Genomic DNA, 14,215 nt, shown 5'->3' on the forward strand with positions numbered 1-14,215 from the left:
GGAGAGTGAGGGATGCTTCTCAGAGGGAAGGTGTGTCCCCGATATGTAGACCTCTTCCAGGAATGTTGGGACAGGAGCCAGGGCAGAGACGAGAGGCAGATAATGAGTGTGGAGAATGACCAGAGGTGGCCTCGAAGGCCATCGAGAGAGGGATGGGCAGACACATCCCCGAAGAAGGTCACAGGCAGCCTTGAAGAGGACAGAGCAGGGGAAAAGAGAGTGGAGCCAGAACAGTGTGGAGGCTCTTATGCAGTTCACGAGGGTAACGACACCAGACAAGTCATTACTGATGTTCACCTACAGAGAGCCTTCTGGACACTAAGCCTCCATGCACCTGCTGAATCTACAGAAAGCTGTGAACAGATTTGCTCTCCTTAGAATGGAACCCAAGCAGAGGAAGATGCTGTGATCACATTTCCAACTCTTGGACAAATGGTCTACCCTGCTCTGAAGTCACTCCCTGCAGAAGCTGCCCGGCCAGATTCTTTTCTTGGCACAGACCTGGCCCAGCAGGAGGTGGAAACAGCATCAGAGCTGGGAGTGGAGTCAGGATAGCTGAGCAGCTGCTATCACTTAGGGAAAGAGGGACAGAGATTCCATCCACCCGAAGTCCACTGCGTCACACAGGTTTTCCATGTCCCCAAACACAACTCAGTCTCAATACCTGCCACCGTCCCTTCTCTGATAGCATAAGAGGGCTGTGCAGCCTTGGACATGGTAGGCAAAGACAGGCATTATTTGTCTCTTCAGAGGAGGTCACATTCACTTGGGCTTGAAAGAAGAGTGCAAGCATCCCTGTCCTTTGCAAAGCCAGACCTCCAAGAGTGACTCAAAGGCAGAAAAGGACTGACTGCTGTGACTTACTCGATTCTTAGGCATCGTGATGACTGAAGTCAGCTCCTCCCAGGACGAGCTTTGCACAGGTTGCCATCTTCCTTTAAAAACAAAGTGCAACAATGAATGTCAAGTAATTATCCTACATTACAGCTTCCAAACTTCTTCCTACCAAAAGGTCCTACATGCTGTATATTTTGTCCTGTAAAACACTTTACCCAAGAGTTGGGACAGAGAACGTCCCAAATGGACAGTGAATGTCTCTTTGCACTCCAAGTTTTTCATGTGAAGAAAGGAATTATGTCACTTTTGTGATCATCTTTCATCTGTCACTCTCTGGGCATCCTAAAGCTTATCACACCTCTACACAAAGGCTTGCAGAGACAATAAGATGGATCTGGAAAAGCATGCCTATTTTTTTTTTCTTTTAAATTTTGGCTGGGCTGGTCCTTGGTTGCAGTGCAGAGGCTCTCTAGCTGTGGTACTTGGGTTTAGTTGCCCCACAGCATGTAGGATCTTAGCTCCTTGACTAGGAATCAAATCCACATCTCCTGCATTGGAAGGCAGATTCTTAACCACTGGACCACCAGGAAACTCCCAAGAATGCTTTATTAGTTGCTTCAGTAGAAATAGAAAATGTCAGAATTTCTAAGATTAAGACATGAAGAAAGGAATCGAAATGCTGTAAAAACTTGGTAACAAGTCAACAATGTAAAATTTGCCATATTTCCCAAGGTAGAGGGTCCAAAATGCTGAATAAACTAAGAAGTTATAAAAGTGGACCATCTGATCATGGCTGAGTTTCCTAAACACTATGATTTTGGCTTCCAAGTGATTTGGTTACATCCTCTTTCTTCTACAGAAAATGCTTCTACACCTGTTTAGAAAATGAGGCCTAGAATTACAAAAATTCTAAAGATTTACAATTCCAAGTTTCTAAGAGGTTACCTCAAAAGGGCAAAAAAAATATAAAAGTTGAGACCAACAAGAGGCAATCCTCACACTCCATAGACATAGGCACTCTGCTCAGCAAGGTGGTAGGCCTAATGCCCACAGAAACACATATGTATTCTCTCTAGGACACAAGGGCTGCATTCAGAGCCTGGGATTTGGGACTCACTGTTCAAAATCCTCAGACTATCAATGAGAGAAAAGCTACCATTTACTGAGCGCTGGCCATGTGTGGAAGGAGGACTGTTAGAGACCAGACATGCTTTATCTCAGTGGCTCCTCACAGTCAGTAGAGGCTTGGAAAGCAGAAGGCACTTGTCAAGCCCAGGCCTGGCTGACCAGGTACTCAGTCTCTCTCCCACCACGCTGAGGTGAGAGATGTCCCAGCACAGCTGTGATGGGCCCGCACACCCAATGGCAGCCACCTAGGCAGAATTTGCAATCATCCTTGTCTTCATCTACATTATCAAGCCACACCTCTCCAGCCCCTGGCAGCTGACAAACAGGCTGGCCTGCCTTGGCCACATTCTATCAGCCTGAGCTATAGGCTCTGTGCTGCCACCTCTAGCCAGAAGTCAGGGGGAGGAGGCCTCCACTCCTCTATTCCCCTGCAGTTTCTGGGTTCAGTGGGTGGAGGAGCAGGACACCCTGGTGCAGAATTCCACTGTTCTCAAAATCAGGTTTGAGAACCAGGGAACTCCCCCGATGCCAGGAATGGAAGCCCCTCCCCTGTGGGATGGTGCTGAGACCAACAGTAGGAAACAGGGCCTCTTTGAGGTTTTACTTGGACTGTCTATATGGTTGGATGGAAGTGGGCATTTTGGGACCAGTCCACAAGGGCTAACCACCAGTCAGGCCTGGGCACACGGGCCTGTGCACACACTTTGATCCAGTCACTCCAAGGGCCACCTTGTACCCTCCATATGACCAACAGAAAAAACACACTTCAAGCTCCCTTTAGCACCACTAAATCAGAAGGCCATTTTTTTTCCCCTTGAGGGGCCTCAGTTTTCTCATCAGCCAAAGGAAGAACTTGACGTAATTGGTGATTTCCTCATCAAGGATCCCTTATAACTGCCCTCATCCAGAGGCCCTGATTGTTAGAGACCTATGAAACTAGCTGATTGTTAAGAGGAGGGAACAGGATTAACCTACAGGAAGGCATTACAACAGATGGTTAGCCTGTGCTATTTCAGATAATCCTCCCAGCAACCCAGTGATACAGACACATCACAGACGGCAGAACTGAGGGATGGCCCAGTCTCAATCTGCACCAACCATCGCGGCTTGGGACTCATGGTGGAGCTGACTGGAGCCCAGGCCCACACTTGCTCCCTGACACATTTCCCTTTGTCATCAATCAGAGTGAGGAAGGAAGCAATCTCTGCTCTCATATTTGCCATCATGCCAATCCCAAACAAAGAAGTATGAATTCTCCAGGCCCCTGGGAGGGCCTGATTTAGGTGGTGCAGGAAAGGTTTCTGGTGAGCTTAAGTAGCCTCATGGATCCCGAAAGATGTGAGAGGGACTCAGGGGACCTTCCTACTTCCATAGAGTCAGAGTCCCACTGAGGAACCTCAAGAACTTGGAACAGGGCCTGGCACCCCCTAGGCAATCCATGAGTATTTGCTGAATGGAGGAATGAAGACATCCAGAGCTTAGATGCACTGAGGGCTTGTTCAAGAACCCTTCGGTGTGAGTGAGTATGAGACACACCAAAATCAGCTCAGAACCACAAAGCCAGCCCCTCCGCAGTGTGTGCCAAGCAGAGGTCTCCGCACCCCAACCTCTGGGGACAAAGGATGAAGGCCCAGATGCGGAGTCAGAACTGCTCTTCACCCCAAGTACCCAGGGAGCACCCAACAGAGCAAGAAGAGTGTCTGAACACAAAGGCTGCCCAGCAAAGTGGGCACAGCTCAGGCCCTGGCACCAGGTAAACCTGAATTCCCATCCCACCTCTGTCACTTTGGTCAGGTGGCCCTAGGCGAGTCACATAATCTCTATGAGCTTGTTTCTTATCTGAAAGTGGGGATAATGTTAGCACCTACTCCAAAGGCTGTTCAGAAGATGAAATGAGATTATGCCATAAAGGACACAGTCTGGTGTTTAGTTCAAAGTTTGCAACTGAACAACAACAATAAATGCTTGGAGATGGCATCTGCATTTTGTTGTATTGTCTGCATCAGAGGTGGCAGTTAGGAGCACCTCTGGAGTTCTCTGCTTGGGTTCAATCCAGGCTCTCCTACTAGCTAGCTATGTGACCTTAGCAAATTGCTTTAACTCTCTGTGCCTCAGGTTCCTGGTGTATAAAATAGGGTTGATTGTAAAGATTAAGCGAGTTCTATAAAATCCCATGGATGGAGGAGCCTGGTAGGCTGCAGTCCATGGGGTCGCTGAGGGTCGGACACGACTGAGCGACTTCACTTTCACTTTCCACTTTCATGCATTAGAGAAGGAAATGGCAACCCACTCCAATGTTCTTGCCTGGAGAATCCCAGGGACAGGGGCGCCTGGTGGGCTGCCATCTATGGGGTCGCACAGAGTCGGACACGACTGAAGCGACTTAGCAGCAGCAGCATACGTAAAAAGCTTAGAATAACTTTTGGTTCAAAGTAAGCACTCAATAAAAGTTCATCTTATACTTAATTATTAATATTTCTAGCATTCTTCTTGCTTTGCTCCCATAATAGATTCTACCCCATCCCTCACTCAGCAACCTAAAAGGAAAGCATGGGACTCAGGATAGGTTCAGAGTATCTTTCTTTCTTGGCCACATTCTTAGGTATAAAGTGTATGCAGGCACTCCACACTGGGTCAATCCAATCTAAAAAGTCCCGGGGAAAGCCTGATCCTCTTGGATCACATGCAGGGCTGTGTGGGGTCAGCTGGAAGCTTCCTGCCGAAACAGACTAAGTAGGGGATGCTGGACATCACCTGTTTTCTCTCGGGGTTGGATTCTGCAGTGCCTCCTTTGAGTTTCTGTACCTCTGCTAGAACATTCCAGTGTATTCCATTTTGCTTAAGCTCATTCAAGTTGGGTTCCTATCACTTGAAATCCAAAGAATCCCCACTAATAGCAGCAGTCAACAACTGGCTGCTTTATCATCACTAAATCCTACCCACACTCTCACTGAGACCCAGGCAGCCAGGAAAAAGCAAACATGGGCAGCAAGGCATCTCCACAAACTGAGGTGACAGGAGCTGCCCACAACCCTTGGACCCACACCCTTCCTGGGAGAGGAAGATGCTGGAACCAAAAAGAGGAATAGCCCGGGTCGCAGCCTCAGATGTGGGTCCCACTTGCCGTGAGCAATAGGAAAAGGAAAGAAGAGAAAGGAGACAGCTTGTTTCTACTGGCTTCACAGTGATACAGGAAAACATCTGGGCAGCTTCTTGAAACAATCCCTTTAGAGGGCAAGTGAGGGAAGAAAAATTAGCTTGTCTGAGCCCTTAAATGACTTTTGCTGATATGACTGCATCTAAACTTCACACAGCCCTAGGATCTGGATGCTTATCCAATCCATTTTGCAGGTGAGGAAGCTGAGGCTTAGAGAGATCAGTAACTAACTGGCTGAGGTCACACGGCTAGCGCCTGCTGCGTGGGGTACCCTTCATGCTGCCTCCTCAGCACTCTCTGATCCCTACGCCTGAGGCCTCCTCTTCCTCCAGGCTTATCTGCTGCCATTCACACCTGTGTTCAGACCCAGCTAAGGGATACAGGATACACTGCAACCCCCCATCTACAACCAGCCTCCACCCCACCCAGAGACAGACCTCCAGGCACTGACAAGACAGGCAGCATATTGGCTCTTCCCTTCTCTGAGCATCAGTTATTTCAGTCTCCAAGAGCTCCAGAGTGATGGTAACAAGATGGCATGTATCCGTGGGCTTTAAACAGGATACGCAGGTCAGAATCCCACGGAGATTTTTTTTTGGTGGGGGGGGTGTGCTTTTTTCTGTCACTTTTCTCAAGAGATTCTGAGTCCACAGGTACAGCTACAGTGCCTGACACACAGCATGGGCTGAACACTATTAGTAAAGACTTTGTCTCATGTTCTTGCCACCTCCTGGGCCAGCACCCAAAGGGAATCTATTTCTGTACCTCCAGGCCTTCTAACAGCACCCACTTAGCTCCCTCCAGGGAAAGATGCTCCACCTCCACATGTTGTTTTAAAGAGTTTTAGAGAAATCAAAGCAAAAACCAAACCCCGGCTGGCCTGGTAGCAAAAACAAAGAATCAAAACGCACGGGTCACCTCCATCACCTCCTTCAGTGTTAGCCGGGGAGTGAACACACAAACCAGCACGCACAGCAATCTTCTTCCACAGGCCCCTGGGAGCTCAATGCCAAGGTCTACACAGACGTCAACTAAATAACCAGTTGGCATGAGGACTATGCAGACACAAACATCAGCTGGTACCAAAGGAGAAGGAAGTGGCAGCTTCCAAAGTTTGCTGGATTGAAAACTATGATCTAAGATGATGTGAAAACCATCCTGACTACAATAATGTCAAGAAGAGCAGCAGCCTTGTCAGGGCCCCAGTTGCACCCACGGGTATTGGGTAGTTCAGTAAGCCATTCCTGAGGGCCCTCACCCACTGACCCTCACAGGACACACACTTCACAATGCCACAGGCCACCCAGAGCTTACTTGCCAGCTACCGGCTTTTCTGTTTGCTTTCCAGCAGCTGGGTTTAGGCAGTGGCTGCCCAGTCATGGGGGATTATCCAGGCATGTATTTCCCTTACTTTTCTTATTCTTTTCAAAGTTTATTTTCTGCTATTTAAAAATAAATACATTAATTAAAAGGAGTGGACTGATTTGCCCTCAAGGGATGAATTGGTTTCCCTCCTCCCTGACTGGGTGCAATAAGGCACCATGCCCTGTCTGGTATTGGAATGGTATGCAGTATACTGGCAGGGACCTGTAGACAAGCTGGATCAGCTAGACATCTGAAAGGGTTGGAACGCTTGAGTGGGTCCTATTTCCTGCCCTCCTGGTTCCCATCAAATCAGCCAGGAAGAATCATTTAATAAACATTTGCTAAGTTTTCTGGCTAAGACTGTGAAAAATACCAAAAAGCATAGGGATTGGGGGTCTGAACTTGGGAAGCAGAGGCAGCAGAAGAAAGAGTGTTACCTCAGGGACAGCTGGCACTTGGGCTTGGAAGTGAGCCTCACTGTATGCATATCCATAAAATAATTAAATAAAATAATACATGTCAAATAGTTAACAAAGGCTGCCGTGTATCAGCCGTTCACTATGAGCCAGGAATCAGGTGCTGAGTGCTTTGTGTGGATTATTTCACCAGATCCTTACAACTTGCCTGTGAGACAGGCACATCCTCAAGTTCAGATGAGGAAACTTAGACTCAGAGAAATCAAAGCCATCTACCCCAAATGACACAGTTCATAAGAACCATAGCTAGAACACACACCCAGACCCACCAGACGTCAAAGTCTCAGTCTCTGCTCTGCTCCCTGTTGACAAGTGCTCAAAACACATTACATAACATGTAAATGACAAACTGGGGGCTGCTGGCTCTCCACCCGGGAGGCATATGGAAAAAAAGAGGGGGAGTTTTGGCTGAGAGAGTTTAGGAAACCTTTCTGAAGTAGACAGGGCTAAATCTTAGCCTTGAAGTGTGAGGCTGGAGAAAGACCAAGAAGTAAAGGAAAGCACTGCAGACCATAAAAGCAAAGAGCTGGAGGCAGGGATGAGCCAGGCAGGTAGGCAGAGAGGTGGCAGAGTTTGACCAAGTTGGAGAAACAGAGAAAGGGGGACTGCTCTGAGCAAGGGACAGGCGCCTGATCCATTATCTTGGTGGTCGTTTTTTCTAGGATTTTTCTCTCCCACACTCCAGAGGCATTCCTGTGACTGTTCCTTTGGTCACACAATAATCACGGAGGGAATAAAAAAACCACGATTATAAAGGCCCAATAATCCCTCTTTCCCCAAAGCAGGCTTAAAACTCAACTGGAGGAGCAGGCGTTTTTGCCAACTCCCAGCCTATGCTGCTGTGATGACCTGCCAGATCCAGAGTCTAGCCCAAGCTCCAGGACACTGAGAATCTGAACACTGCATAAGCACCTGTGTATCATCACCACCACCCTGACATTTAAGGTTCCCAGGAAGGAGAAGGCGGCACAGGTCCCAGGCTGTAGCAGGTAACTCTTCACGGCAGAGATCCCATCTCACTGGACTTCGTATTCCCAGGACATGGTAGGTACTTTCTCAATAACCTGGACAAAACGATAAATTCTTCTTCTTAAGGAACAACCCTACAGTCGGGTAAGTCTGGATTATAATCCATCCTGGAGCCCAGGATTTAGGTTCACCTTAGTAAGTACATCATGAGAAACGCTGGGCTGGAAGAAGCACAAGCTAGAATCAAGATTGCCGGGAGAAATATCAATAACCTCAGATATGCAGATGTTACCACCCTTATGGCAGAAAGTGAAGAGGAACTAAAAAGCCTCTTGATGAAAGTGAAAGTGGAGAGTGAAAAAGTTGGCTTAAAGCTCAACATTCAGAAAACAAAGATCATGGCATCTGGTCCCATCACTTCATGGCAAATAGATGGGGAAACAGTGGAAACAGTGTCAGACTTTATTTGGGGGGGCTCGAAAATCACTGCAGATGGTGACTGCAGCCATGAAATTAAAAGATGCTTACTCCTTGGAAGAAAAGTTATGACCAACCTAGATAGCATATTCAAAAGCAGAGACATTACTTTTGCCAACAAAGTAATGTCCGTCTAGTCAAGGCTATGGTTTTTCCAGTAGTTATGTATGGATGTGAGAGTTGGACTGTGAAGAAGGCTGAGCGCCGAAGAATTGATGCTTTTGAACTGTGGTGTTGGAGAAGACTCTTGAGAGTCCTTTGGACTGCAAGGAGATCCAACCAGTCCATTCTGAAGGAGATCAGCCCTGGGATTTCTTTGGAAGGAATGATGCTGAAGCTGAAACTCCAGTACTTTGGCCATCTCATGTGAAGAGTTGACTCACTGGAAAAGACTCTGATGCTGGGAGGGATTGGGGGCAGAAGGAGAAGGGGACGACAGAGGATGAGATGGCTGGATGGCATCACTGACTGATGGATGCGAGTTTGAGTGAACTCCAGGAGTTGGTGATGGACAGGGAGGCCTGGTGTGCTGAGATTCATGGGGTTGCAAAGAGTTGGACACGACTGAGCGACTGAACTGAACTGAACTAGCTGAAAAGACCATTTGCCTGTTCACCTCCTGGAAAGAAGTGCCCTCCCGCCTCCAAGAGTGTCTGCTTTGGCCCCCAGCAGCCCCATGCACCCTGGACATGGTTCTGAATTCCACACCTAGTGCCTGCTCTTCCCCCTGGGCCAAGCTGTGATGCCAGCCTCCTCCACTTCTGAGTACAGGTTCCCCCCAACCCCTAGACCCCCCAGCCTGGGCACTGAGCTCAGTGTCTGTCCTCAGGCACTGCTCCAAATGCCGAAAGCTACAATGCCTTCCCACTGTCTCAGCTCCTGATCAAGCCCAGTCGAGGCCTCAGACCCACAGAAAAGGTAGAACAGGACTGAGATGATTTAAGCAACTGTGATCATTGGCTTAGCACGAGCCATCATCATGTGCTTTTTTAGAAATAACAGGACCTGGAGGAGGGAGAGGATAAAGGTGTGTTAGTCACAGTCTCCACCCCACCCTCCTCCAGAGAAGTGCGAAGGGGAAATGAGGAAGGGGCTTTGTGGGAATGGTCAACTCCTGAGTCTCCAGATGGGGGCACCTGGGATGGGCAGAGGCACTTGTGTCATTCATTATCTTCCACCAGCCAGTCTGTGGGTAAATTACTTTAACTCTGAGGAGTCACGGTCTCCTTATCTATTAAATAGAGAGAATAACCAATGACCGTACAAGGACGACTGTGAAGAATGAGCAAACTGTAAAGTGCCCTTAGAAATGGCAGACATTTCCCACAGTCTTGGCAGGCGGGGGCTTCAAGTAAAATACTTGACTGCGAGGGAAATGGGAAACTGGGAATCCATTTTATTTGGCAAACCTTCTAGACAAGGCACATGTCTTCAGGGTTGTCAAAAACATTGACTGAGACCTGTTTCCTGGTCCCATGCACTCACTGTCTGGTAAGGGGAAAGCTCCAAACACATTTTTACAATAAGGCAAAGCAAACACATGTTACTGGACGGATTGTGTGGAGAGGATGAGACATTTCATTCTGGCCTCAGAGTTTTGGAGGCTTTTAAAAATAATATTATAATAATTATTAGCATAATATTTTCTTTGTGAGTGCTTGCTATGGGCCAGGCACCTCTAAGTATTTACATGGCCCACCTCATTTATTTCTCATAAAAAGCCTATGAACTGGTTCACGGATGATAAAACTGAAGCACAAAGCGATTCACTTCTTTCTTGGCCTCATGCAGCTGGTAAATTGTAGAACTGGAATCTGAACCCATCAGACTGCTCCTCTAGCACACAAGGGGCGTAGTCAACATAGACAGATCTCAGAGACTCTCTGCAGCTGAAAGGCTCTGATAAGGCCTGCAGGGATGAGTCATTGAGGGAGGGCACCGACTCACTCATGGCCTCTCCTGCTCCTGGGCAGCTCTGAATGCTGGGCCAAGGCCTCCATTCTGATGCTGCCCTGGTCTGTTCAGGAAGTTGGCCACAGCTCTGTACTCCCCAAGGCTCCATGTGGGCACCAAATACCAAGGGAGATTGACGTAAGAAACTGTATATCAATGTACATTTACATAATGGCTCATTTATGAAGTAATTTGTGCTTATTGTAAAAGGTAGTCAGAGGGGGAAAAATTTGAGAATTCAGGCTCTGCCTCTTACTTGGCTGTGTGACCTCAGGCAAATGTAAGCCTCTCTGAACCTCAGCTTCTTCATCAATAAGATGTGGTTAACAGTTCTCATTTCAGGCAGTCGTTGTAAAGAAGAAAGGAGGAACATGTCTAGTATAGCACCTGGCACACCATAGGCTTAATACATTGGGATGAATCAGACAACTTAACAAAGGATTTCCGTTGGAAAATCATTTTTCCCCCACAATATTTGGTGGTAACAGTAGCACTTTTAACTAGTATTCACCTGTCACTAAGTTAAATCCATTACTGGCATTCTCTCATTTAGTCCTGAAAAGCATCGCTTTCTTCAATTGGTGTAGCTTTAGGACAACAGAAAGAATATGTCCAACACATTAATTTTACTCATACATGGGGAGAGAGAAATAGACTGTAAAGATGGTATACTGTAATATACAAACTTTCTATATGCCAGGTACTGTTTTATAGACATGGAGCTTGAGGCACAAAAAGGTTAAATAACTTGCCCAAAGGATTCTTAACATTCTACTATACTAAAATAATGAAAGAAAAGTCACAGCAAGAATGTGTAAGTCTCACATTCTAAGAGCTTCGGGGATTGGCATCACCCCCCACAACTTGAGCCCTGTCATCATCCCTCTTCTGCCAGTGTCCACTCTCACCCTCACCCCAGTGCCACGGCTTGCTCCCTAGCTCTGCCCCACCACTCCTAGGCAGGAAATGTCAAACCAATGGGCTGTGTTAGGCCCTGGTCCTCTTCTGGAATCAGCCTCTCAACCAGCCTCTCTGCCTCAGTCCCCTATACCCTATCCTCTACAAAACCACTGGGAACGTCTTCCCGTATACTCCTCTACTCAAGAACACTGTAAGGCTCCCTGCCACCTAGAACTGAAGACCCCAGTGGGTTGAAGAGGATCAATAAAGGACTCAGGGTCCCAACAAGATCTGTCTAGAGTAGTCTCCTTCTCTTTGGCCCCAGACTTCTCACTTGCTGGCTTATAAGTCCCAGAACAGGGCGAGTCAGCAAGGCTTTTCCTGACCACTCTATTTAAACTTACAGCACTCCCGACTGCTTCCCTCCACCTGCACCCAACACACCCTCGCTTCCTGCCTGCTTTAGTGTTCTTCAACCACCTCTCATCACCTGGCCTCACACATTTTAAGTCTTTACTGTCTCTCTTTCCCTCCTAGAATAGAAGTCCCATATGGCAAGGGATTTTACCTTCTTTATTTTTCCCTGCTGTAACTGCAGCACTTAGAACTGTTTCTGGCAGAGTAAGAACTCCATAAGCGCTTCCCTGGTGGCTAGTGGTAAAGAATCTGCCTACCAACACAAGAGACATGAGTTTGACCCTGGGTTGGGAAGATCTCCTGGAAGAGGGGATGGCAACCCACTCCAGTATTCTAGCATGGAAAATCCCAGGGACAGAGGAACCTGGTGGGCTACAGTCCCTGGCATTGCAAAGAGTTGGACATGACTTAGCGACTAAATAATAACAAGAACTCATAAATAGCTGCTGAATGAATAAACATTTAAAATGCCTCTAAGAAGCAAGTGTCCAAACAAAACAATGGTGGGGGTATGGCTAATGTTTCTGGACTCCTCTTTGCTCCTGAGAACATTTCTGGAAGACACATGAGAGATGCCTCGATTAAAATGTCTAAAGGCCAAAGTCTTCCCAGGATTTACAAGAGTTCCCGGTAAGACCCTGGGCCCTCATCCTCCCATTCCTTTTCTGAACTTTTACATGCACACACACCTTCTCTCTATCCATCATACTGAAAGCAGTCAGCATCCATACTAAACTCCTCTGCCAGCCTCATCTCTGAGTCCCACCTTCAAGCCAGGCGATTCCCCTCCTGGACACCACTAGAGATGCTCTCATCTTCCTCCCACTATCCATCTGTACATTACCTACTCTTGAAGATAATACCAAATGCAGCTGCCCCTGCATCCACCTCCTCCAGGAAGCTTTCCAGGCCCTCTCCAGCCTCCAGAAAACACTCCCCCACACCCACTGCTGTTTCCACCAGTCACATGGAAATTAGTCATGAACTACTTTGTCACTTGCCTGCTATGACTGAGCTGAACTGTCACCAAAATCTGTTCATTTAAAAAACAAAACAAAACATGTGTGTCTTGTTTTCCCAAGAATACTGTGAAGGCTTTGGGAGGAGAGGCTGGGCCTTCACCATATTGTCATCCACATGGCACAGGGCCTGGGGCACACAGTAGGTGCTAAATGTATGCTTTTCAATTACCTGCCCAACATAAGCAAGTCACTGTACCAATCAGGTCACTTCCTCAGTTATAGGTACCTGGACTAGCTTCTCCCAAGGCCCTGATTTCTTTCTTCAGGGTCTGCTCTGACCTTGGTTATCTGCAAACCCAGTCAGGCGCTTGTGTTCTCAAAGGGTATCAGACACTTTCTAATCACACACACCCATGCACTAGGCAGATGAGGATGTCCAGGAAAGAAATGGCAAAGGAGAGGACATGGTTGTTCCAGGCAAACCCAGACATTCAAAGTGTTTCAAGTTCCTCAAATAACAGAGGAGAAAACCAAACAAAACAAAAAATACATAGTAAAATTAAATTTAAAAATAAATAAAACAAAACATGATGTTTTAGGTGACTTACTGCAGAAAACCAACACTTGAGGCCCAGGTGCACCTTCTGAGTACCTGCTCTAAGTAAACTGAGATTAGAACAAAAGGCAGAAAAATGTCAACTGAGATTAGAACAAAAGGCAGAAGAATCTCAATCTACTTCTGAGCTTGGAGAGATGAGAATCAGGGAGGAATGGAGGGGGCCCTCTGTGCTGCAGAATCTCTCTGTGCTGGACCCAAGCCGTATCCAGGGAAGGGTCTCCTGGTGTCCTCGCTGTGAGTTAGTGAGCTGTGACCAGCCCGATCACACCTAAGGAAGCAGGCACACCTGGGAGCAGAAGGCAGCATGCCAACTCAACCAGCTGTCATCCTCTATCTACAGCTCGCCAATCAGGACTCCCAGATTATCTATGCTTTTTAAAATTTTGAATGGCAAACACTTCACTGGGTTCAAAGAGTACAGATGTATCCAGGAAATGTGCCTCTCCTACTCCCGTCACATTAACCCAGTCTGTCCCTGTTCTGAAACCAGTAACTATGGTTATCAGAGGCTTGTATCCCATTACTGATGGCGTTTATGTACATACACGCAAACAGAAATATGTATTCTTTCTTACCGGGGGCAGACTACACACATCCCTATGCCTAGCTTTTATCTTTTAAAGGAATGAACTTGTACTAGGACAGCGAGACAGAGGATCTCTACACAAAAAGAGGTGAGTCTACGTGAAAGGCCCATGAAACAAAAAGACATTCTGGAGGACATGCGCGCAAGGAGAGAGGGCTGAGGGAATACTCCAGAGGACAGATGTGTGAGGAGCGAGGGCTGGGGGAATATTCTAGAGGACCAGGGTGTGAGGAGAGAGGGCTGAGAGAATACTCTGGAGGATAGGTGTGTGAGGAGTGAAGGCTGAGGGAATACTCTGGAGGATAGGTGTGTGAGGAGTGAAGGCTGAGGGAATATTCTAGAGGACTCGTGTGTGAGGAGTGAAGGCTG

General features: G+C 47.4%; 1 protein-coding gene across 12 annotated transcripts in view; it reads right to left on the minus strand.

The window, feature by feature from the left end:
• Nucleotides 1-14,215, minus strand: part of MICAL2 (microtubule associated monooxygenase, calponin and LIM domain containing 2) — a 154,981-nt gene that overhangs the window by 124,064 nt on the left and 16,702 nt on the right. For all 12 annotated transcript variants that reach the window (XM_040258362.1, XM_040258364.1, XM_040258361.1 and 9 more), the window contains exon 2: nt 865-935. The gene's annotated coding sequence lies outside the window, so the exon portion shown is untranslated. The remainder of the gene's footprint in view (nt 1-864; nt 936-14,215) is intronic.

Source organism: Oryx dammah, unplaced genomic scaffold (genome assembly GCF_014754425.2).
Source record: "Oryx dammah isolate SB20612 unplaced genomic scaffold, SCBI_Odam_1.1 HiC_scaffold_17, whole genome shotgun sequence".
NCBI classification, from domain to species: Eukaryota; Metazoa; Chordata; class Mammalia; order Artiodactyla; family Bovidae; genus Oryx; species Oryx dammah.